Genomic DNA, 27,321 nt, shown 5'->3' on the forward strand with positions numbered 1-27,321 from the left:
TTCTTCTTTGATTATTTGCACCCTTGCCCAAAGGGGTACGTACAGAGTGCTTAATTGTATCATACCTTGTGTTATTTTCACGCTCCCTACTGTTGCAATGTCCTATGGTAATCCCTTAGCAAAACTCAGTGGCGGCATCTCTGCTAAGGCGCTCTTGGGTCAGCCCAACATTCATGCGCACTTTGCATGTTCTCCGTGCAGGCTGCATTATAGCCTGCATGGAAAACATACCAAGCTCCCATTCCCTGACTGAGCGCCGACCCAGTGTGCTTAGACCAATCACAATGCTGAATTGCAGCGTTGTGATTGGCTATGAGGTGTCTGGGAGCCAAGGTGCTTCCTGTTTCCACAGAAGAAGCCAGGAAGAGAACGGTGGAGAACCTGCTGGCAAGTTGGCTAGCCGGCAGGTACATGATTTTTTTTTTAACCCTCCTCCTCCCTCCCACCTCCTGCCCCACTGCTGCTTGCCGGGAGCAGCCGCCGCATGCAAAATCCCCCTCCTACTAAAGCCTATGAAATTTAAATCATCTAGCTCGAAGACGGTCTTTCTCTGGTGCCATTCCCACATTTTGGAACCGCTTAACCAACAAATTCAGAATTGCATTAAACTTCTTTGCCTCCAAGAAGCAAGTTGAGACCTTTCTATCAACAAAACACTTTCCATCAAATACCTAACAGATCTATCCACTACCCTTTGTTCTGTAACCTGAGTCTCTGGCTCAGCTCTACAATGATTGCTTTCCCACCCATGGGTGAAACCAGTGAACTTAGTTCAATGCACCAATCCGTTCAATACAAAGTTGAAGTAGCTTCACTGATTTTGAGTTACTAACAATCCCTAAAGAGGTATCCAGGAACACCGAGATGGATAGAAACAAACCTTTTTTGTTCTTTTCAATTTCACACACACAATATGCGCTAAGAAAAAGACACTTTAACTAAAAAGCAGATATATTTCAATGGGTCCACCCTGTTGCAAAACACATCTAAAATAATTAAACAGAACAAATGCATGTTGTGAACAACTAGAATAAGATGAAAATTTCCAGCATGGTTAAAAAGTCATCTTGAAAACTATCACCCTTAATCCTACATATATGATCTATACTATGAGAGCATGGAGAGAAGAATAACTTGCATCTAGATTTTCTTTGGGAGAATTAGCACACTGCATGCCTTGTTTTAGACGAATAGAATTAATAATAATGGTTCTGTCGGTGCGCAATACCTATTGCTTTGGTATTTCACTGATATTATTTGTTTACTTTGCCCATAAATATGATACAAAGGTAGCACAATTTATGACACACACAATCAAAGCCCACTGACCAAAGGCTAAAACGAAAGCAAATTTTACTCAAATACTTTCATGTTTTGAATTGAAACATATAATACAACAAAAGCTGTCCCTAAAACATACTTATAATATAAATTGGCATACAAATTTTATGCAAATAATTGATACACAATAAAAACAACAATTGAATTTGTTATTTCATGTTCTCATTGATGAAGGCAACTATACACACAATAATGTAATAGGTGTAATGGTTCGATGTTGGTTCCTAAGAGATCTTGAATAGTTGGTTCAAACAACACGGGAGCCGCGGACGAAGGAGGAAGCACCATTGTGCTGGGGGTTGATTGGACCCTCCATTACCCTTCGGTCTAGGGCCGGCTCATGAGGCAATGACTCCTCTCTCAGAAAAGCATACTACATCATAATTGTGATAGTGGTAGGAACTGTGTGATTATAAAAATGATAGCTACACACATTGATAGAATAGTTTCTTCACCCTTATATGTACATACGCCTTATTATATAAAAAATAATTTTTTTGTGTGGTGTAACACTAGTGAGTGACAGGGGGATCTTCTCTCGGTCCTGACGAAGGGGCTCCATGCCCCGAAACATGTTGACCCACACAAGAGAGTAAGCCCATTAACCAGCTTATCCTCTCCGCTTCACACTTATTTTTAACAATACCAGCCAGTGTTTATTAAATATTTTTTCTTACCACTAGGCCAGGTATTTTTTAACTGCGCTTTTTGTATCACTCTCGACCTCACTGACACTCACTCCATTCACATAGCACCCCCATCTAAAGGTGCTCCAGCGTAGTCGCTTGTCGCAGCACTGCCCTGTCCCGCAGCGGGACAGGAAGACCCCGATGATGAAGCATGACACCAAGGGCCCTTTTGGTGTGTGAGGGGTATTTTAACAAACAATGTGTATTCCATTGACATCTGGTTGTACACTCACCCTACGTGAGGTGGACCCAACTGATTAAAAGTATACTAGTAAAGAGGAGGACGTGCCCACCTCGGTGCCAACCAGCACCACCTCTTCACTCCCCCCTTTTTTGATTTCTCTTACTATGTTTTGATTAGGTCTGACATGCAAGGTCTTTGCCTGCAGGCCCAGAGGATCCTTGTATTTCCCAATAGTGTAGCATAGTTTCTGCCCATGGTCACTTAGAGTCAAACAGTAGAAGCAAAATCACAATGTATGCTTTCGGATAGATGGAGGGACAAAGCCTGTAAACATGAAGACCAGGCAAACACAATGAGATGATGGATGGAGTGCTGAAACTTTTCAGACACTTACCCCCAGTCACGGATCAGGGTTGAATACATCATCATTCTTTAGCTCACTATGCCACCTCAGTTGAGAACCAACCATATGCAAATTAGTCTTGACCCTGTGCTTCACGGGAACAGTCCAGCCCGAACTGCCATGCCAGTGGCAAAGTGAGCAAGGGACCCAGGCCTGGCCTGGGCATACCCTGTCAACTTAGTATGAACAAAGCAAACACAAGAAGATGATGGACGGAGTGCTGAAACTTTTCAGACACTCACCTCCAGTCACAGATCTGGGTTGAAGGGAACAGTTCGGCCGAGCTACCAAGCCATGTCTTCCCTGAACCGGAAACAAGCATCCTAGGACGGAATCCGGAGTAATACCCCTCTTCAGCCAGGCTAGCTTGAATCCAGTGTCAAAGTGAGCAAGGGACCCACGTCTGGGCATACCCAGCCAACATGCTTTCGGATAGCTGGAGGACAAAGCCTGTAAACATGAAGACCAGGAACACTACACAAATTCCACTTTTAATGTGGCTGTATCAAACACACCCCACTTCACAACTATGGGCCAGATTTATATGTTGGTGGAGAGAGAACACTGTCCCAATGTAGTTCCTTACCCACAATAACAGTGGTCTGTGTGCCAGAGTTAGAGGCAGGTGGACATTACATTTGGTCAAGGTGGTGAATACTCCCTCACAGCCATGGCCAAACTTCTCCTACAGCTCGACAGACTAAGGGTCATCTGAGAATTGGCTATCTGTCTGTCTGCCCATTTAGGCTGGGGGGACAATTAGCTGTGGGCAGTATCTTTTTCACCCTCAAAGAAATACCACTTCAGGATATTTGTTTTTTAAAATACATCGAAATCTGTTTGGAACATGGCCCTATCATGTTGTCGCAGTCCTGTACCAAGCTTGGCAGTCCTTTATAAATCTGGCGGGCACTACCTACTCCAGGGTGATGGAGTCATTTACCTCATCGCTCTGGCAGGACAATGGCCCATCCGACAGTATATAAATGAGGCCCTAATTGTGCAAATCTTGTACTGTGATTAAATATATTGGCACCCAGGTAGGATGAGGTGTATGGTGGCATTCACGAACTGAGCAACGTTGATGAAGATAACAATGAAGGAAGGAAGGTACTTAAAAAATCTCTGCACAGTCTTGAAGGCAAGTGATCACAGAGAATCCTTATAGAAATCCAGGCTCATTAAGGCAAGGGAACTCTTTTCAGAAAGGGAATGCACAGAATATACAGCTTCCCAGGGAATAGAATACGAAATGGGCAAACTAAACCAAGACTGTCAAGGGGTCTCAGACTACAAGCAACTTGCTAGCCGAAATTCTAAATCCAGCCTGTCCAGTCCTATCACATGGAGGCATCCAACACACATTCATTCCATGATTGTGTAACTAATTTTGAATTGTTAAGTGATCAGACTGTGCCAGCACAGCTATTTCTCTAGTGGTGATGATACCAACTCCAGAGATAAGGTTTTAGTATCCCAGAAACCTAATCACCCCCTGGCAGCAGTGGTGATGTCAGGTTTTAAAAGACTAGGGTGAGGGTGAGTGCAGCGAAAGAAACCGGACCAAACATTCTCACTCCTGTTCCATGGCCTTTGACTGTGATGAAAGGAAGATAGAGTCATAAAGCATATTTACCACCACTCTGAAATAGACTCATTGTGTCACTGTAGCCCTTAGAAGTGTGCCTTATGGGTCTTCATCAGGAGATACCGGGGGCAGAGAAAGTGGTTCATAAAGCTAATCTCTCAGAAGTGACCTAACAAATAATGTGACAATCTCTAAGATAGGTCTGATGGACAATAGAAAATGCCTGGAATTCAGACAACCCTCTCCATCACCAGCAACCTGAGAGTGGAGAGCATAAATGAACTATGTAAAAATGTGTCTACTAATAGTCAAAGCTGCTGGCCTTCCACAAATTGATCCATCTCCATCAGTAAGAGACCGGGGAGAGTTTAACCACTGTTTCACAGTTATTTAAAGACCTGCAACTTCATTAAGAGCAATAGATCTCCACTTGGCTGCACCTAACACGAGACAATCTGAATGAAGTTCTATTGACTGAACTGAAACAGTAGAAACCATTAACACACCTGTATTATTGATGCTAGCCGAACAAATTAAGGAAGTGCATCTCAATCTGGAGAACATTGAAAATATACAGTGTTACCCCAGTCTGCGCCTCTGTGGAGTAAACGAAGAATTGGAGGGCTGCGACCACACCCACCATCCGTTTCATCACAGGATTGTTTTCTAAAGCCTTCTCATACCTTGTTTATTGGTGCTAACAGCATGCTGGGATACATTTGGAAAAATTGGTAATAATGGCCCGTAGTAAAGCATCAGCAAGTTAGGATAAGTGACTTGGGTCTGAAAGTAGGAAGAACCCCCCTACAAAAAGTGACAGTTTCCATATTTTTTGTACCTGTCATCTGCATATTTAACTTTGAGATTCTGGGCCATATTCACTAAACGTTCACAGAGGGCATTAGGCGAAGTTGGGAAGCTGCATCACTTGACTCTGAGAAAACACAACAGTGTCATATCTAGTAAGATCTAACATTTTTTAGTTTTCCACCTGCACTGAGGCACTTAAGGCTGCCTAGCACCAATGCAGGCATCCTTGCACTATGGTGCAAAGACACCTGTTTTGCGGGCAGGATTGTTTTTGCGCAGGAAAAACAAACCTAAGTTGCAATATCCTCCTTCCGTTTGTGATTCAGAATTCATTGCCCACAGAAGAGGAAGAAACAAGGAAAAAGAAACACATTTCTCCTCGTTCCACCATCGTCGGTGTGGCAAACTTGTTGGACCTCTCAGTAGTGCCAGTATTCTCAACATTAGTACCAAGTACCTGATGAGAAGGGCTGATAGGTGCAACAGAACATAACAGGAATCAGTCATCTCTAAGTAAAAATAAGCTATCTCCAGCAGAGTGATAATTTTATTAACCAAAATCCATGCTCAATGTTGATGCCAATTTATTTGTAAAAATGATGGGGAAACATCTCTCAAGTGCTATACAAATGAGAATGCTACCCTGGCAACATGGATTCAGACCAAGCACCAAGAGGTATGTTAATACTTAACTACGATATAAAGACTCTGATGTACTGAAAGTGATATGATGTTTCTCTATGTAAAAGTAGCACACCATGTACTGTCTTATTTTTGTTGCAAAATATGTGGTTTGAAAACGAAAATAGCATCTGGTTGTGTGTTTGGGAGGAAACGCATAACTACTAACGTAAGTGTTGAATTACAGTGCATTCTAGCGCTTACTTCTGGGTGATACAGCACTGTCAATGGCAAGAATCAGTTTGCAGCTGGTGCCTACTGACAGGCATGGTCCTGGCAGCACTTGAGTGTCAGATTGGATGAGCAAAAAATGGAGGTGTAGAACACTTACTAGTAAATAATGAGCCTGTGCAAAGCATTCAAAAGGGCGTTAATTAACCTGACGTCTTTACACGCAGAAAAGCTGCACACTCATTGCTATAATGCAAATGTTGATGGCTACAATGAATACCTAGGCCCAGATTTACAAAGCTTTGCATTGGGTTTTGCCAATTTGTGGGCTTATTTACAAGACCCTTGTGCTGCCAATACGTCACTTTAATATGGGAGGAAAAAGTGCAAAGGGCTTGTAAATAAGCCCCTAGGTATTTACAAATAAATGTAAATGTCAATTTGCGTTGCTTTGTAAAAAAGAGAAAAAAAGTAATACAAGGCAGTGCATTGCTCTACCTTGTGTTACTTTGTGCCAGGGAGGCATTCCATGGGTGGTGCATGGACGTTCCTGTGCGTCCACCATAGGATTTTGACACAAAACCATATTTGCAAAGAATTCTAGACATGGGTTTGCACCAAACTGGTGCACCTGCCTGAGGCTGACATAACAATGAGAAATATATTTATTTCTCCTCTTTATTTCCTCTTTTCCTATGTTCTGCATACGAAGCACACTTAAAAAGAGGAAACAGCCTCCAAGGATGAGTTTTGTTCAGGAAGGGCTTCCCCCTCGTGCACAAAAACTATTCTGATGATATCGGAGGCATCCTTGCCTTGGAAATATGAGACAATATTGCTCTCTCCCTTTCATGGGACGCAGCACAGCAACTGTACTTGTTTCACTGTTGCATGATATGTTTATAAATCTAGCATCTGGTTTGCAGCTGTTGTACATTGCTGTCTACCTACTACAAAGGTCATTTCTAAGTTACATAACATTTGTGGGCCTAATAAGGAGAAAAGTAGCTGAAGATCATGACTTATGCCAGATAGAGTGGAATTCCCTGGTTGGGTACTCTTGCTCACCCCACTATCCACATTCATGAACCATGCCTACTGTTAGATCTGGGGGTCTATAGTTGGCAATGGTTATCACCTTTGTCCAAATAGGGACCCTTACTTCTAAGTCAGGACAAGGGGATTACTCTCCTTAACAACCCCTGCTCCCCCCCTTGGTAGCTTGGCACGAGCAGACAGGCTTATCTCAGAGGCAGTGTGTTAAGCATTTGTGAATATACACAGCAATACAGTGATAGCACTACCGATGGACACAACACAGGTTTTATAAAAATAGGTATTCTTTATATAGACTTAAACACAAGACCACAAACGACAAAAATCCACAATATTATACTAAAGGTTACTTTAAGGATGATAAAAGTCTCTTAGTTCAAGTTATTGGTAAATGCAACAAAGTTCTCAACAAAGTTCTTGGATGCAACACGCAAAGTAAACAAAAGGCTCACAGAAGGGGAGATGCGTCGGTTCCGTGACCCGGGGGAACGGTTGCATCCTTCCTCAATGCTGGCGCAGAGTAGGGGACTTGTCGTGAGCCTTATCGGTGCGGAGGTGATGCGTAGATTCTCGACCTGTTGCCGTGCGCAAGATGGCGCCGCGATGCGATGCCGGTGCAATGATCCAGTTGCGATGCGAGAAGATGGCGCCCTTGATGCGGCGATGCAATGACGATGCGATGACGCCCTGGCAGCCTTGCGACGACTCTGTACTTTGGAGCCGCAACAGGCCCTGCGATGAGCTTCTCCGGTGATGCGATGACAGCTCTCTCGATGCGTCGCGCTTCTCCGGCGATGCGACAGCAGACAGCTTCGATGAACACACGCTTCCAGGGAGATGCGACAAACTCTCGCTTCTCCGGCGTTGCGATGATTTCAGCTGAGGCGGCGACGCGCTTCTTCTCGATGCGTCGCGCTTCCAGCACCCAGCGGCACGCAAGTGACTGGAGTCTGAATTCCCAGCAAGGAAATTCAGGTGGGAGCTGGGGGTGAAGTCTTTTGGCCCTGAGACTTCAGCAGAAGGCAAGCACAGTTCAAGCCCTTGGAGAATATTCTGTAAGTGAAAGTCCTTACAAAGTTCCTCCTCCTTTCCCTTGGCAATGAAGTAACCACTGCAGGCCAACCCAGCAAACAGCACACTGGCAGAGGGGCAGTCCAAACTCCTGCAGCTTCCTTGGTTCTTCTCCTTGGCAGAAAGGTTTCTTGTTCCAGAAGAGATCTAAAGTCTGTGGGACTGGGTCCCAATATTTATACCAAAAAATCCTTTGTTCTCTGAAGGCAGAGAGGCCTCTGCCTAGTTTAAACCAGTTCCAGAGCACTGTGTTTACATGACTCTTCTCTTCCTTTCACTGTGCAGGACAGAAACATCAGATGCCCCACAGGAGGTGGAGCCAGCACAGGGGAGGGAAGATGCAGCTCTGGAGCACTCTGTTGACAAGATTCCCCTTCTTCTTTCACTGTGCAGGGCAGAGGCATCAGACAAGCCACAGGGGGTGGAGCCAGCATTGTGGAGGGAAGGCCCAGCCCTATTCAGGTCCCAGGTGCACTCTCCCCCTCCCATCTGGAGGTAAATCTCCCTATTCACCACTGGGCTGTCCCAGACTGTCTCCTGGAATATCCCCAGCCCTGTCACACACAAACCCAGTCAAGGAATACACAAGTCAGCAGAGGCGGGCTCAAATGGTTAGGCGAGCACATACCTACTTTCTAAAAGTGCTATTTGCAAAACAGAATATTAAAATAAACTTTACTAAAGTACTAAACTCGAATTTCTACCATGTTCCCTGAGTCAGTTAGGATTGTAGGGATGTAACAATCTTCCCTGCCCATTCTAGTCTATGAGAACAGGTAGCCTTCAATAGTGAAAAACGAAAATGGCTGTAATTCCCTACTAGAACATGCTACACACATCAGAGCATGTCCTACCTTATACTTACAATGCACCCTGCCCTTGGGCCTACCATAGGGGTGTCTAATATGAAGCAAAGGGAAGGTTTAGGGACTGGCAAGTGGGTGCACTTGGCCAAGTCGACATGGTAGTCACAGACTGCACACAGGCCTTGCAATGGCAGGCCTGAGGCACAATTAACAAGCTGCTTCTGTGGGTGGCACAACCAGTGCTGCAAGCCCACCAGCAGCATTTGCTCTACAAGCCCTGGGCACACATGGTGCACTGTACTAGGGGCTGACAGTAGATCAAATAAGCCAATCATGGAATCCAATCAGTATATCAATTTAACCTAGGGAGCGCTTGCATTGTGGCACTGATTAGCAGTGGCACAGGGCCCAAAACATACAACCAGCAAAAATAGGTCAAAACAGAGGAGGCAATCCGTCAAAAATGGAAGGGAGACTCACACCAATGATGTCAGGTCTAACACCTACATTGAATTAGGAGTGAGTGTCTAAGGACGAAACAGCAATGGTGGTTGCCATTAACAGGCACATGCATCAATATTGCTTTTTTGCGACTCCTTAATTGCGAAAAATAAGGAATCGCAATTAAGGAATTGCAAAATGCAATACATCAAGAAATCGCTAAATAAATTGCGATTTCTTAATATTCCTTAATTGCGACTCGCAAACTGCGAGTCGCAATTAAGGAATACCTCCCCATTCATTCCTATGGGCCTAGAGGCCCATAGGAATGAATGGGAAGACATTCTCAATTTGCGATTAGCAATTAGCGAATTGCAAATTGAGAATGCGATTTCAAGGGTGCAGGGGTGTCCAAAGGACACCCTGTTGCACCCCTGAAATCAATCTGTGCACATATGTTGTGCACACACATGCCCTAAGGGCATGTGTGTGCACAACATGAAACTTTGAAAAATGCACAAAAGCGCATTTTTCAAAGTTTTCGCAAATTACCATGCGGTTCAACCTCATGGTAATTTGCTCCCCCTAATTGTGAAATCGCAATTTTTTAAAGTTTCATGCATTGCATTTAAGGAATCACAAAATGCGGTCCTTAAATGCAATCGCAATTTGAGAATTCGCAAATATTTGCGAATTCTCAAATTGCGAGGGCACTTCACCCTTCATGCATTCCAAAAGCAGATTTTGCGATCGCAAACGGCCAATTTTTGCGATTCGCACCGTTTGCGATCGCAAAATCCTTTGATGCATGTGCCTGTAAGTGTCTTGACATTTCAGTTTGTTCAGGTGCTGAGGTGCAGAACAATGTGGAACAGTGGCCCTACTGTTTTAATGAAGAAAGAGTGAGTTTTACCGGAGCACCAAGGTGCAGTTTGTAAACTTGCTGAGACATGCTGATCTTGGGATTTTATGAGTAGAGGAGAGACACAGTCAACATAAAGGGATTCTGGCTGTCAAGATAAGGGAATGCACTTGAGTGAAAACAGGGGAGTAGCCAGAAAATTAAGATAACCCCCCACTTTGAACCCAATCTCTGATGGCACCAAGCAAGTGAAGCATGTGATCTCAAACCTCCCTAGAAGAGCTCCCTTGTTTCTGCCATCCAAGAGTCAATCTATTCATCCTTTCATCCTTCATCCATCCATTGATAGCCACCATTTCCACACATACATTCCTCTCATCCATTCATTCTTTCATCATTAATCTTTCATCATTTCCTCATCCATTTGTCATTCCATCCATTCATACAGATATCCATCACCTATGCTTGCATCCATCTATGCATCCATCTATGTATACACCTATCATTTGACTTATTCATCAATAAAGCCTTTCATCCATCAACTGATCTTTTTGCCCATCTATCCATCCATCCACTGTTAATCCTCCGCGATATCTGTTTACTTTACCATACATCCTCTCAGATTCCACCCACCATAAATATCCTTTCAGATTTTCCTTTACTCTGCCATCCATCCATCCTCTCAGAGCCCCATTTACTCTTCCATGCTTTCAATCCATGCCCACGACCCATCCATCCTCAGACTTCTATTTACTCTGCCATCCTTTCATTCATCCATCCTCCATCTATCCATCCATCCTCTCAGGTTTCAGTTTAATCTGTCCTTCTTTCATCAATCCATCCATCCATTCATTCATCCCTCTCAGATTTGCATCGTTCCATCCTCCCATCGAGCCATCCTCTCGCCCACTCACCCACCCATCCTTTCACCCACTGATCTAACCCATCCTTTCACCCATCCATCCATACATTCCTTCACCCATCATTTCACCCACTCATCCATCCAACCTTTCACCCACCTACCCATCCATCCTTTTACCCACTCATCCTTTCACCCACCCACTCATCCATCCATCTTTCTTCCACCCATGCTTTCACCCACTCATCTTTCTATTATTCCATCCACCCATGCGTTCCACCACATATCTACCCATGCTTTCACCCACTCACCTATCCATCCTTTCATCTACCCACTCTTTCACTCACTCATGCATCACTCTCCCATCCTTCTTTCCCTTTTCTATCAGTCTATCTTTCTTTCTTTTAGTGACAATAATAAGCTCTTATCTGCGAAGTTGCAAATAAAAGGCCCATAAAGAATCTCATCCCCACTATAGCTGGTAAAGTGGTGTGTCCACAATACCCATCCATTCATCCATCAATCCTCTCAGATCCCGATTTACTCTGACAGTATTTCCACTCACTCATCCATCCATCCTCAGATTTCCATTTACTCTGTCCTGCATTTATCTATCTACTTATCCATCCCTAAGATTTCCTTGTATTCTACATTCTTTTCATCCACCCATCCTTCATCTGAGATTTTCATTTACTCTGCCATCTACTTATTTGCCCATCTGTCCTCTTAGATTTCCATTTACTGTGCCATCTTTTTATCAACTCAAGTTGCCAATATCTCACCCACTCATTTTTTACCCACTCATCTACTTACCCTTTCACCCACTCATCCTTTCACGCACACAGTATCCTTTTAACCACCCACCCACTCATCCAGGCATCCTTTCATTCACCCTACCGTTTCACCCACTAATCCTTCCATCCTCCCACTTACACTTTCATCCACTCATCATTCCATCGTTTTATCTGTCTATCATTTTACCCACACATCCATCCATTCATCCACCATCCTTTCACGCATTCATCCATCCAACCTTTCATCCACATACCGTTTTGCCCACTCATCCATCCTTTCACTTACTTATGCATCCACACTCTCATTCTCCTTTCCCTTTTCTATTAATCTATCTTTCTTTCGTTTACCGATAATGTGAGAAAGTGCCTCTTTTGACATCGTTAGCCCCCACTTTTTGCCTAGAACATAACTTCGAATGAAAGTGCACTGGGTCCCTGATAACCAGTTCCTCAGTGCCAGATCTCTTTCCTAAAACTGTACCATTATTGGCACAACTTCAGCAACCCTTATTAGTCCCTAGTAAATGGCACTCCTGGTACCTAGGGCATTGGGACTGAAGAGGGTCCACTAGGGCTGCAGCACAAATTGTGCCACCCTAGGGACCCCTCAGCAAGACCATGTAAGCTGCCAATTAAGGCTGCGTGACTTGGTGCAGAGAAAGCTGAAGAGTTGACATGGCACACATCCCTGTGTGCCATGCCCGCAGACACTGCTTGAGGTATTGGTAAGTCACCCCTAACACTGGCCTTATTGCCCTAAGGCAGGGTACACTATACCATATGTGCAGTCCTATCTGCCTGAGCAGATATGACCCCACAATATGGGCACCCATCCTTACGAGTTCCCCAGCACCATGATAGCTTCACTGTACCTAGGAATGTTTGGTACCAAACATCTCGTCTTAATAAATCCCCACTGATGCCAGTGTTGGATTTATTTATAAATGCACATAGAGGACACCTTAGAGGTGCCCACTGAAAACCTACCAAGCACTGGTGTGGTCTCTGACTAGTCTTATCCAGCCTACCACCACCAGTCATGTTTCTGACCTCATGGGGTATGAATCTGTGCTCTCATAGGCGAGGAACAATGCCTGCTCTGGGTGGAGGTGCTTCACACCTCCCCAGGCGAGAATGGCTTTCCAAGGTTCGAAGCTTCAGGGGCAATGAAGCCTTTGAACTGCAACTCAGGCATCTCCAGATAGTGGAGGGTGCCAACGCTCTGTCCCGCTCCACATTTGGCGGGAAGACAGGTGGGAAAATTAGTTAGATTAGTAGGTGGACCCACATTCAGCTAGCACCACCTGTAAGGTGGGTCAGGTGATGTAGACCCCACTTTTCAATTTCCTCAATCTTTTTCGAGAGGGAATTAGCCATTTCAGGGTTGAGCAGCCTCTCCCCAAAGGAAGTGATCACATAGAGGATGAAGACACCCTAAAGGTAGGTAACCCATTACCTACTACCTGTCTTCTTCTGTATTTACCCTACATTTAGTATTTAGGTGGAATCTCTGGACCCTGAACTTTAGGTTTTGTGGACCTAAAAAGAAATGGGACAAAGAAGAGCTGCTGACCTGAGAACAGAGAACCTGCTGCAGAATTTGGCGTGAAACCCAGCCTGCTGTCTCCAAGGACTCGACCATTGTGGTGTGCTGTCTCGTTATTAATCTCACTTCTTCCCTGTAAAATCCCACACATCAGGGTTTACGGTATTTTGAAGCTCTTCTGGTAAATCTTTTAGAGTCATCTTTTTAATTTCAGTCTCTTGTTTAGCTAACATAATTTTGTACACTCCATATTCATCTGGAGTTTGAATCTCAACACCATTTGGTGTGCAAAGGATTGTGCAATTCATTTTGCACAATGAATTCCTTCCTAGCAAGTTTACAGGACTGGAGTCGCACACAACAAATTTGTGCATCTCCTTAAAATTGCCAATACATACCTCCATTGGTTCTGTAATAGGGTTCCTAATCTGTTTATTAGAAATGCCCACTACTTGGATCGCTTCTTCCGAGAGGGGTAGGTTTGGGATGTCTGCTGTTCTCACAGTAGAACGGGTAGCACCAGTGTCCAACATAAAGGTGATGTCATTTCCCCCAACCTTGCCATCAATGTAAGGACCTGACTGATCTACCGGTAAGGATGCACCAAGTACGCACTCCTCTTCCCCCCTCTCAGGCACCGTCAGTATGTATCTTCAAAGAATGTGTCCTGCAAAAGAAACTGTGGTGTTACCATATTTTTCTTACCACTTCCCTCCCAAAATCCGGTGTCCACACTGTATTTTTCTTGACTCACAAAATCTGGCATAGGGGCAGGTGGTAACAGATTTTGTATTACTTGTTGCGGTCGTCTCATTGACACTTCATTCTGCATCTGCGGATTCAAATTTTGAGTTTGGACATTATTATTCTGTATTAATTTTACTTGTTTTTCCAATGCCCCAATTTTCTGCACCCGTGACAGGAAAACTTTTTCTTCGCCTCTTCTTTGCTTATTCTGCTTCTAGGTTCTCCCTTTTCTTGATTATTTGCCTGCTGACTTAGCTGGAGTTCCTGCTGGTCTGCCAATTTTACTTGAGCCCACATTACCTTTTCTTCTAATTTCTTTAGCTTATTATCGATTTCATCTCCACAGTCTTTCACAAATTTGAGAATTTCATCAATAGGCTTTGCCTACCAACATAATTTATGCTCTCTAATCATTTGAGATATTTTAGTCCTGACACAACACGGTATATGAAATGTGCCATGTCCTTATTATCAATATTTTCCAATCCACTATACAGCTTGAACACCTGTAAAACACGCTCATAATAGGCATGTACTGATTCATCCTTGTCTTGGGTTGTTCTCTCTATTTTTGTCCAATCTGTTTCTTTTGGGGGTACCTTTCCCTTTAAGTAGGTTATAACCTGAATATACTTTTTCATTACATCATATGCCGGAGCTCCTGTCTTTGGATCTCTACGTTATTCATCATTTGGCCAATCGACTGTAATTTTGCATTCTGTCCATAAATCTGCAGGAACAACTATGTCAAACATATCATTTAAATCTTTTAAAAGTACTTTTGAAACCTTCAAAAACCTTTTGACTTGCCTGTACCATTCTACTGGTTTTTCTCTGAGTTTTGGGAAGTAATTTGTGAATGAAAAAATATCCTGTCGGGACCATGGGACATGTACGTAACCTCGCCTGGCACTTCTCTAATTGGACACAACCTTTCAACTTTTTCTGTTTCTTTCATTAGATACTCAGATGCAGTTCGATTTGCCTGTGCTCCTCCTTTTTCTTTGTCCATCTTGCTTTCCATCTATCTAAATCTCCCCATTTCTGAAATAATGACAATAATTCTTTTATCTACAATTTTCGACCTGACACATTCATGTTTTCCAAATCTCTGTCAGAAAATTCAACTCTGTAGGGTTTCTGTAATACTTTTGATTTGCCTATGTCAAGTCCCATTTCAGAAGCCAAATTCATTAAATTCTCATGGAATACTCTTGTATTTCGGGTAATGCTTCTACATATAACCAATAACTATTCTTCACTAAAATAATTCAATCTTTCTAATCCTACATTTCCAGCTACCATTTCTTCCAATTCTACCCTTAATTTTCAAAAATGTCTAATACTTTTGACTGAGATTTTGGCTTTTCTAAATCTCTGTCCATCTTTCTATTTCTTCTGGGGTTACTACAGTAGCACTTCTCGTTCCTGTGAAGGTTTCAATCTGTACTTCTCTAGAGCATCCAGGAGTAATTTTCCTGATTGAATCACCCACTGGCTCTCTTATAAGCAAATCCATCAGGAAAATTACTGACTCGCATTCACTTGCCTGGTCATCAATTATTATATTTTCTTTCCTGGGTTGTACTATGGGTGTGGTCAGAACGGATGTTTTAGGACTGAGTCGTTTATCTCCATATAAGGGAACAACAGGACCTATACTTACTGGTATTGTGGGGCCTCAGCACTCGTATTCAGTTGGGTTATTTTTTTAATTAATTCAAAGCTCTGTTTTTTTATTGCTTTTCTTTCCTTTTCTTGTAGTACCTTTTCTATAGTGGTTTCATGTACAATCTGTGGAACCACAGGTGGTTTTAAGAACGGAGTACTAGGGGTAACTCTATTTTTTTCTTCCTGATATGGAGGTGGATTTTTCATTAATAAATCCTCAAAATAATCATCTTCTGAATCACCACTACTAGTCATTAAATGTTTCATTTTCTCTGTACATTTGCTTCCGGTCGGTACTTCTGTGGTAAATACAGGATATCATCCTAATGCTAACATAGACTGTCTCCATTATTTCATCTGCTTATCTCTTGTCTCTTTGGGAAATGGAAATCTAGGATAGAATTTTACTAATATTTCTATCACACCAGAATCTGTCTCTTTCAAATGCCTCAGTCTCCCATTCCTCTAAAGCTTCTTACTGCGTTAATCTCGGTCTAGGGTCTAATTCATTCGTGCAAAATTCTACCATTAAATGCATATTCTGGAAATGCCAATATACCATAATCTTTTGTGTATACTATCCAATTTTCTAACCATACACAAGTGTGGTAGCCCCTTTCTATCACCATGTATGATGCGGGCGTCTTAGGTGGTGGAATAATAATTCCTTCTCTTGTTTTAACTGGTTTATCCTTTTTGAATGAATTTTTAATTCCCTGCAAAAAAAGAAATTTTTCTCTTTCCCCCGTACATGATATATGGTCTTCCTCTAATGCTTTGTTCACGGGGAAAACCCTAGATATTTTTTATCTGGGCGATTTCCTAGAAATTCTGGTTCTAAATGCCACATATAACACCGCTGTCTATTTATTTTGAAAATTCAGTTTTATAAATTGTTTATTTTGCAAAAATGCTTCTCTATAATACCAGTGCGTCTTTTATTTTCAGTGACCAATCAGCAATTAATTTACAAACTTTGTTAACCAATGCTTGCGCGTTTTTTTCTGTGACGTGAGTCTTGCTCTTGGCACTCACCCCTCCTTTACAATATTCTCACGACTACACACCACCTGTCTCAACCAATCCCAGCGCGGCTCTTTGTGACGTCAGTGCAGCACCCGCGACTGACCCCTCCTTTGCAAGGTAATACAGCAATTCAATTTCTTTTCAATTTAAAAGTCCATTCATTAATTAACAACATAAAAACATTCGCTACTGTGCCTGATTGACTAAATTCAAAGAACAGACAATTTCTTTCACTGCAAGTAAAACTTTTCCGTTTACCCTTCACACACTACGAGTAAAACCTCTTCCGCTTACTCTTCACGCAAGCAAAAAGAACCTGTTACTCCTTTAGACTTACCCTTTCTAATTGATAGAAGGCTAAACTTTCTCCAGCCAACTCCTTTGCTATCAATTAATCTCACTATTACACCAGAAAATTAATTCCTACTAGTGCTTCAAGTTTTACCTAACTTTACGCACTTACTTCATCAAGGCAAGTAACCTCACTGCAGTGTGGCTTCCATTTACCACCCGCTACTCAATATCCCTGGGGATTTTCAAAACAACATATAACAATACAAACAGTTTTTGGTTAATACAGAAATCAATATAAAATCAGTGCACAACTAACTACCTATCTTAATTAAACCTAACCATCTTGCTACTACCAAAGAAATACTGATGGCGCGGGATTACCAGCTCAGTTTATCATACTCACCTGGGCCCATAAACTTTCACACTTTGAACCGATAATCCAACTTTTATTTTTCTGCCAATCAGAATTTTATTCATCTTTAGGACGTATACCTGTACACCATGACTTGCCAAATCTTTGTCACTTATACTCTAAGCCCTAAATCTAGTGGATCAAAAGGAGTTAGAATAATAGGTAGAGAATAACATTTACCTTCATGAAATAACCACAGACTCAGGTAAGATTTAAACACTTTATCTATGCTATATTTTATGAATCAGGTTCCAAAGTAGCGAAATAAGGGACTTTACAAGTGAGAAAATAACTGTAGCTGATGATATCAACCAGGAACATTTACCGCTACACTCCTTGAAACAAGCCAAAAACATCAGAGACATGGTGGTCCACTCCTTTCTAGACACACCTGAACAACCTACTATTACCTCCTTATGGAACCTTCCACCAATCATTGGGCACTATAAGTGTGGATCATGCATTGCCTGTGCTACCACTCTACAGACCAAGAAATTTGTCCACCAAAACCGGACCTTTGTTCTTAAATCCTACTCCAATTGTAACACGGCCAATGTTATATATATCATCCAATGCCCCTGTGAAAAAATATATGTTGGCCAGACTAAACAGAAGGTGAAACAGAGGATCCTACAACATGGCAGTAGGATACGTTGTAATGTACCGGGGGCACCCTTGGTGGAACACTGTCACAGAATGGGACACACTGTACAAGATTTAACATGGTTGGTCATAGAGAAGATCACTCTGGGCAGAAGGGGTGGGAACTTGACGTCAGTGTTGAACACCCGCGAATTGAAATGGATGGCTACATTTGATTCAATCGCCAATGGTCTTAATGAAAATGATAGTAGTTATGCCCAGATGGCAGCATTAGGCCAGCAACTGTAGTGCTTCATATGGATGTACTGTTTATGGGGTACTCTAATGTAGTGTATAACTAACTGCCCTGATTACGTCTACACCCTCATGTCTGAGAGGTGCACGTTTTCGATTGAATATGAATATTTTGCTTTTCAATTAATGTGTCCCTGATTTTGACCAAGACGTTTACACCCTCGTGTGGGAGAGGTGCACGTTTCTTTTTTAAATATTGAGCCTTGTGTGCCTTTAAATAAGGCTCGTTATGATGACCAAATGCGATAACCTTGTGCCTGTGATAGCTCCTCATAGAATGGTCGCCCTGAATTAACAGTATATATACTTTGGCTTTTTCACTCCCTCGTGTGTGAGAGATGTACCTCTTTCTCAAGTTATGAGCCCTATGTGTCTACCAAATAAGGCCCGTCGGTATTGCCAAATAGTTTGAACACCTCATGATCGTGTTCCGATTTAATACCAAAATACCCAAATACTTCGAAATTGTATTATGGCCCAGTGTACCCCCGTCCTTTAGACAGATTGACCGAGTAGTTAGTGTATCGCTTGGCCGGACACCCGTGTACTACTTGCTTATACAGATCACTGAAATTTAATTTTAGTAAATATCAGCAATTGTTAACACTGCCCAAGTTGTTTTATACAAATCACTTTAATTTCAGTAAATACCAGCAATTGTTGACACTGCCTCGAGGTGTGTAATAGTATTTCCTCACTTTCAACTAATCACGTGTTCAAACGCGGAAGTAATTTCATTTCGCGTTTACCTATTTACGAACACTGTCGAGTTGTGAGACCGCGGCTGCGGCACCTACGTTATGTAAGTAATATACAATTTCGGCGAATTATTATTGATTTTTATTTTTATTTTTCGGGAACCTCTCCTAGCATAATCCTTAGTAACTAGTACATTTAACCTCCCCAGATACCTCGGATTCAGACCCAAAAATGAAGCGCATTTAATGCCACGGCTCTGAGGCGGCTATATTCGATGCCCTTTGGCTATCCAATGTAAGTCTTTGGTATGAACTTTTTTACTGATGTTAATACACGACCCAGTTCGTGTCCATTTGTATATTAAGACCATCCTCCTTTTGCTCCCTTAGTGGAAGCCACACGTATGATGACCTGTGCTAATGCCTGGAACTTTCAAGGGGATTTTTGATACCTTATGTGACTACCTGACAAATGTAAGTCTCTTCGAGTAACCGGAATACATACCAAGTAGTGGTTTTGTTGGATTTTTTCCTAAAACTCTTTTCCCCTCCTGTTTCTCCACTTATGAAGGCCACGCTGAGGCTTGTATTAATTTCCACTCCGGTTGCATTGGCGGACCAACTCCAGCTCCAAGCCTAATACCACATGTGAGTTATATATTCTGATACAGTTCTCTTATACTAGTGGAGATGACTCTGGTCACCTATTGATTATTGATTCTTGGTACTATTCTACTCCTCTCTAGTTGGTCCACACACTTGTCACAGACCACATTGAAGGTGGTCCTCCAGATTCTTGAGCATCGGAGCCGGCTGGCCCGATTTACCATGGTAAATAACTTTTTATTAGTGCACTCACTAATTTTAAATTCATTCCTTATCTGAATTATAAAATTCTTTCTTACTTTGTAGAATTATCTGGCCCCGCCATCCTTTTCCCTGTCCTGATGAAGACCCCGTTTAAGGGATCAAGTGAACCTCCCATGTAGGGGTCGAAACGTCGACGGCTCTACCTGTTTTTCATCCGGCACTATCCATGATTTAAATATTTACAATTGTGACCGTAGAATGATTTTTGTATTAGTTCAACTGTATTCTTGGTGTGAATAAGTTACAGCCTTTTTCTATTAATTATGAATGTTTTGTTCTGAATTTGAAATTGTGTTCTTGTCTGTGAATCACCTTTATTCCTTTTCATTCCACACCTCATTCTTCTTCCTCCTCCTTGTTTGTGGGGCTGTATTCATTTTTAGTCAAATTATTTGAATGAATTTAATAGCATATTGTGATTAATTGACAATTTTGCTTCATTAAACAAGATGAAATTTGCAAGTAAAAAGGGTTCTATCTACTAATTGCGTACCCCCCCTTTTTGATAGGCTATACCTCCGGGACCCCTCTATATATGTATCAAAATAACTGTTAAAGCATAAATCTTGCAGGACTTTAAGAAAATACCTTTAGACAATGGTACCTGGGAAAGGTGAGAAAGGTAAAACGGTACAAGGACATACCACACATATTATATTTACCTAGAATCGTGCCAAGACCAACCCTGGCCACGGGCTGGGACAAAGAAAGGACTCCCGACTAATCAGGTGCCAACAGGACAGGACAGTTGCAGGACAGGACAGGCCACCTCCGCTAAGTGCAACGCCAGCGTCACACCCCTCTCTACGTCTACTCTCGGTCCCCGACTGGGGAGTTCGAATCTTCTCCCTGAGCAATTTCCCGATTCCTCTGTCAAGGCGGCCATTTTAAAACACTCGGATTGCTGTTAGTAAAAGCACATAGTTAAGCTTCCCCTAGATACTAGAAATGGTGTGTTGTGCGGTTTTTAGTAATCACAAAATATGTTGGTTAATAAGCTAAATGTTATTTTGAGAGGATTGAATACGAGCAAGATTCTGTACGTATGAAACCTTGCTCCATCAATACCAATCTATAAAATCAGTGTTATTTTTTGCAAATCAGTCTCTGATTTATTCTTGAGTGTGTGTTTCCTTTATTGCCTCTGTGAGCACAACAATTGCTTAGCACTACCCTCTGATAAGCTTAACTTCTTGCCCACACTACCACAACCAGAGCGTTTGTGTTATCTACTTTTGCATCTGTATACCAATTTGAGTTTTCCTGGACTCCCTGCAGAGTGTACTTAATTTTAGTGTACTATATAAAGAGGCAGCTTCCTACAGATAATTATAAGCTTGTATCTGCCAAGTTGCAGATAAGAGGCCCATAAAGAACCTTACCCTCTCTGTAGATGGTAAAGTGGTGGGTTTACGATGCTCCTGACTGAAAAGATACCATCTCTGTGTGAAGACAGGACTGGCTGTCTGTTAGTGGAATAACAGGCAGAGCTGGAAAGCTTCAAACTCAGAGACTCCAACTGTAGAGGAAGGTCTGGAAGAGAACAAAGGAGGCAGAGACCTAGACAAGTTCAAAACAGTGGGTCGGAGTACAGGACTCTTACTCGTTATGAGAAAATAGCAATGTAGCTAAAGGAGGTCAAGTGGCTACACCTATAAAGGAAAAATTAAAAGACTGTCTTGAGGTAGTGATGATTGATGTCAAGAAGAATTTAATAATTATACACTTTAGGGAGGTTCACCAGGCAATCAAGAATATCAAAATTAATTTTCCTTAGTGGAAGATGTGTGAATGGAAATCAAAGCTGCTTCATGAGAAATCAACACAACTGAAATTGATACAAAACGAGGTGTATGAAGCCTGAAAATTCGCTGTGGACAGATGCAAAGACTTACAGGCCCATCCCAGGAGGAAAAGTGTAAGAATGCATAAAAGAATGGAGTAATTGAATCTGTTTGAAAATCTGGCTCCATCAATTCAGGCTCAATGTATTACACTTGAGAGCATGAAAATGGTGGTATTACTGAGCAAAGGAGAAGATGTGTGACTGGAAGATGTACTTATGAATTTGAACTCCTCACCACTAATTCTCCAGAGAAAAAGGGGAGATCAAACCTTACCATTCATGCAATTTACTGTACAGATAATTCAGGGTACAATCCAAATTACACTGAAGAGTCTAGTTATATGTAAACCTTTTGCAGAAAATCTTTTAGAGGAGCTTATCAAATACATGTATAGTCACCATTTTGGCTTTATGTTTACATGGAAAAATAAGACACATAAGTCATCTAGATGGATGAAGCAGCACACATCCTTTGTGTTATTATTTCAAAAGAATATTCATACGAGTAGGAAGCAGCATACTAGCACATGGTGTGGAAGATCTGGTAGAAAAGAAGAACAAGTTTAGTATTTGAAAACCCCTACCTGAGAGGTCTCTCAGCAGTGGTCCTTGATGTTGCGCCGCAGGCCATAGTTCAGCCCACAGCATAGCCCACTCATTACCGTGGGCCACGGTGCAGCACCTCCTTCTTCTCAGGTGCATCACGGTGCTGCACGGCGGCCCGCTGTTCCAGCATTTCGGTTACAATCTGCGACACTTATGTCTAGTCGGGCATGCTGCAGCACCACACAGCGGCCCAATAATGCTCATTAATACACAGTAGGAGCACTGCAGCTCCAGTTTTGGAGCTGTGGCTTCCAGTAGTTCTAGGGGCATATTTTCACTCACTTTTTGTTTTATACATTTTACTGCAGCTTCCAGTATATTCTCCTGGTGACATCTTTTTACTTCTTCCTCCCATAAATCTTCAGTCCTGTTCCCCAGAGGGCCTTTTGAAGATTCTTTGTTTTACCCTTTCCAAGATGGCTACCGTTCCTCTTCTTTAAGTTTCCTTTTCCCTATCCAAGATGGCAACTGCTTAGTTCCTGTTACATCACTTCCTGCAACACCACTTCCTGCCTATGAGTAATTAAGGGGCTGAATCCTTCATTTCCCTTGCTTTGTAACACTCCTTGCTGGTGTGTCCTTGCTCTTGTTGGTGAGCTTTGTTCCTGCTTGGTGTATTTTTTATTCCTGTTGGCGTACTTTGGTATCCAATTGGTGCTTCCTGTTCCAGTTTGGATTCCTTGAAGTCTTCTACTCCTTAGTGGAATTCTGTCCTTCTATTCTCCACTCCTTGCTGTTTTTGCTCTTATTTGTGGGTTCTTTCCTTCCTTTCCATTCCTGGAGTCTCCGCCCTCAACAGAGGTTTTTCCCTACAGGTTTTTTCCTCTTGGGACTCCTTTTGGAAGACACCGTCTGCTTTAGCTTTTCATTGTCGGCAGCACTGTGGCTAGCAGAAAGGGTCACCCTTACCTCGGACAGACCAGAACCCTCAAGAACCAACATCGAGAACCTCTCCAACACGCCAGAACTGGTAAGAACATTATAAGTCATGACACTTGAATACTATGCTGATATCCAAGCTGGTGCTGTGATTAGAAGTTTATTTTGGGCAGGTTTCTCATGATGAAAAGTGTGTATATGTGTAGTGATTGTGGCTTAATAGTGTGCATAATCTAAATTCTGGATCGTCAGATGGGGCTACCCTGGTCAATAGTAATTAAGATACCACAGGTGGGCTGGATTTTCTTTGATCCTGGGGCCCAAGTTTGGATCAAACTTCCATCCCTTTTGTAATCTGGGACCAACTGGGGTCAGCACAGAGGAATATGGATGATGTTGTTCATCATCAATTGATCCATCGTAGTGATCTTTTAGGAGGGTAGGAAAGCCAGAAGGGCTAATGAGGATATGGAAGTGGTTTGTCCATTACTTTAGGAATTCAAAGGGATAAACTGCCTTTTAACAAGATGGAAAGAGGACCTGAGCCATCTTGGAAGGAGTTCCTAGGTTAATAAGGTACTACAGTGAAGGCAATTTAACAGAATCTAAGAGTTTTAACTTATCTAACAAGACAATGAGAGTGTTTATTTTATTACAGAGCCTTAATACTGATTCATGAGTCAAGGAAACACACTTAATGAAAGTGGATCATGGCAGAATGAGCTCCACGCTCTGCTGATGGCAATATCGTTGACTTGCTAAAGAAATGAAGAAGGTGCTTGGCATGAAGCTAGGGTAGAAATGTCTATTTACCATCCAAAGCTTACTAAAAGATAAATAGGGTTGGGTTATTTGCAAAGAGCATCATCAAATTACCTAATAGTGTCACCCCAAATTCATGGCAAATATATTTTGGATGCTTTTTCTTCCTAAACTATTGAATAAGGGAAGATGACACTGTCATTCCTCAATATAAGCTCTGACTTGGGGTTGGACCTGAATTCAAATTAAATTGTTCAGGCCTTGCAGGAGATGTCTTTGGTGAGGTTTTGTGGGAGCACATCCGAATGAGTGTGATTTTCTTGCTACTCCCTTGTGAATCGTCCTTATTGCACTACAGACTACATATTTACATTATAAAATAGGTTCTGTAGCAGTGGGCACCTCAATCACTTGTATTACATTTCTTTAGACTGATCACTACTCTGAGTAGTGGTAGCCCTGTCTCAGAGGGAAGAGTGCCCTTTGACTCTACAACTTTCAGCAAAAGAATACCCTGGTACATAGAGAAAGAGTTTAAGGAAAACTTTAGCAGTTCTTTCTCTTGAATACATCCAGTGATACCAACATAAGTAGTATGCAGTATGGCTTCAAGGCCATGTTTAGGGGCAAAATAATTGTACAGACATCCTCTATTAACAAAGAATGGGTTGAGAAAGAGGGCAAGAAAAACATGATGGATGTTAACATTGTTTATAGAAGAACAAAAAGAAAAGGATGATAAACATTTTAACCAATTACTGATGAATGCTGTAGGAAAGTGTTTTACTGTTGCATTAACCCCTCAATTTCTTGCCACCTTTCTGACGCACTTTAAGTGTGTCCTGGGTCCCTGCAGATCAGGTTCCAAGGGCCTTTGTTCTTTTCTTAATCTGTAACATCGTTGTCACAATTAGCACAACTCTGGCCTACTGTAAGTCCCTTGTAAGGGGTACCTATGGTGCCATGGGCATGGTAGCCAGGGAAAGGCTTCTGATGGCTGAGGCATGTATTATTTTGTTACACTACGGAGTGAGGTCCTGGGACGTGGAGGCAGCTGGACCAAATAATTCAATAAACAAAAAATTGCTAGCCCCACATTTAACTCTTGTCTCCAATTTTGAGAGCAACAAACAAATCCTAGTCTTGTGTTTGTTGGGTATTTTTCAATTTTCATGAATAAGAAAGAACACTAAACATTTAATACACATTTACACATATATACGAAACGATTTCACAATATAACGTGTATATTTGTAAGTTGTGAAATCGTTTCGTATATATGTGTAAATGTGTATTAAATGTTTAGTGTTCTTTCTTATTCATAAAAATTGAAAAATTAAAAAATGAAAGTATGAACTCAAAAGGGTAAAAATAAAAATACCCAACAAACACAAGACTAGGATTTGTTTGTTGCTCTCAAAATTGGAGACAAGAGTTAAATGTGGGGCTAACAATTTTTTGTTTATTGAGGCATGTATTATGGCACCCTCAGAGACATCTCACCACAAACATGCACCACTGCCATTGCAGCCTGCGTGTTTTGGTGCATCAAAAAGTGAAGAGTCGACATGGCACACATCCCTGTGAGACACGCCTGCCCAACACAGCATGAGGCATAGTTAAGTCACCCAGATATTATAAGTGCAGAGTAATACCATACTAAGTATATGGTCTAGAAACTTGTCATTATGAATTTCCCAGTACCATAATAGCTTTACTGAGTCCTGGTATGTTTGGTAACAAACATATCAGAATAAGAAACCTGCACTGATTCCAGTCTCCAATGTATTATCCCATGTACTCAGGGGTCCCTTCTAGAGGGAACCCCCTGAACCAAAACAACCGCTTGTGGGTTTCTGATAGGTGACCACCAGCCTGCCACCAGGAGACAGATTTCTGGACCCCTGGGGTAGGAGCCTATGCTACCTAGGCCCAGAAAAAAAGACTTTCCTGGGCACAGTTGTTCACACCTCTCCTAGGTCAGGAAGAGCCATCTGTGGCAGGGGAGCTTCAAAGTCTGACTGCACCTTCATGAAACCGCTGCAGCATGCCGACTTCCAGCCTTGAAAAGTCCTAAAACAACTCCAAGACCCTGCGGGGCTGTGGATACTCACCTTCCAGACCTACCTCTGCACCCAATGCCCATGGGCCAAGTCCAGGATGCCCGCCGATCCAGAAGAGGTCCCCCAGCAGTCGTAAGCCTGAATCCATTGAGGGTTGATGTCTCGCAGCCTTTGTGACAACGCCTGCAGATTCTGCAACAAGATCCCCTCTACGCAACTTTTCCAGTAAGGAGAACCCCGATGTCCAAAGACACCCCTGCATCCTCTGGCCCTGTGCCCTGGCTACCGGAAGCAACAGTGTCCCAACGTCGCCTGGCATCTCAACGTCCTTCTCTGGCTGTTAATTCCCGTGAAGAGACCTCCTGGTCTGAGCATCAAGCCTGAAACTTGAACTAAAGATCTCCATAGGGTAACATTGGCTGCCCGTCGCTGTGTGAGCACCCTGCACATGACCGCTCCTGTGCCGCTGGTGGTGCGATTTGGGTTTGCCTTAGGCCCCCCTTTGTACTTACCTTAAGTCCTGGAGATGGACCTCTATGGCTGCTATACCTACCAGTGCAGAGCCTCCAACTGATGTGAACCCAGTCCCCATTGACTAGCATTGGCACCCCTGCACGCTGCACCCGGCCGCTGGTGGTACACCTTGAGTGCAGAATTGAACCTTGGGGTACCTTGATTCTACCCCAAAAGGACCACTCCAGAAGTCTTTTTACTTATCTGCAATTGCTAACTTAATTTTTCCCACAGTATTCCATGGTTTGGTTTTCCTCTGGAAAATGTTCTAAGCATTGACTTTGCCTTGTATTGCACCAGAGTAACTTAGGGACATATTCAAGAGAATGCTGGAGTGCGGCATTAAGGCATAATTGCTAACGCTGCGTTCCGTCATTCTGAAAATGCAGTGATACGCCGTATTACAATGATACAGCGCAGCCCCTGTATTTTCCTTAGCGCTGGTGCTAAATTCAGCTGTCTAGCTCCAACACAGGCACCCTTGCACCATAGTGTCAGAGTGTCTGCATTGAGGGAATGATTGTTTATGTGCACATATACAATCACTAATGGTGATTTGTAACTCCTATGTGTGCTGTATTGTGCAGCACACATAGAAGTTGCAAATCGTCATTTTTTGAATGCTTGTTTATGAGCAGAAAGGGACACTTGAGTATATAAATCAGTGGTTCACAAACGTTTTATAAACATGACTCACATTTTAGAACGACACAATCCACCTATTTTCAATGTACA

Source organism: Lissotriton helveticus, chromosome 2_1 (genome assembly GCF_964261635.1).
Source record: "Lissotriton helveticus chromosome 2_1, aLisHel1.1, whole genome shotgun sequence".
Lineage (NCBI taxonomy): Eukaryota > Metazoa > Chordata > Amphibia > Caudata > Salamandridae > Lissotriton > Lissotriton helveticus.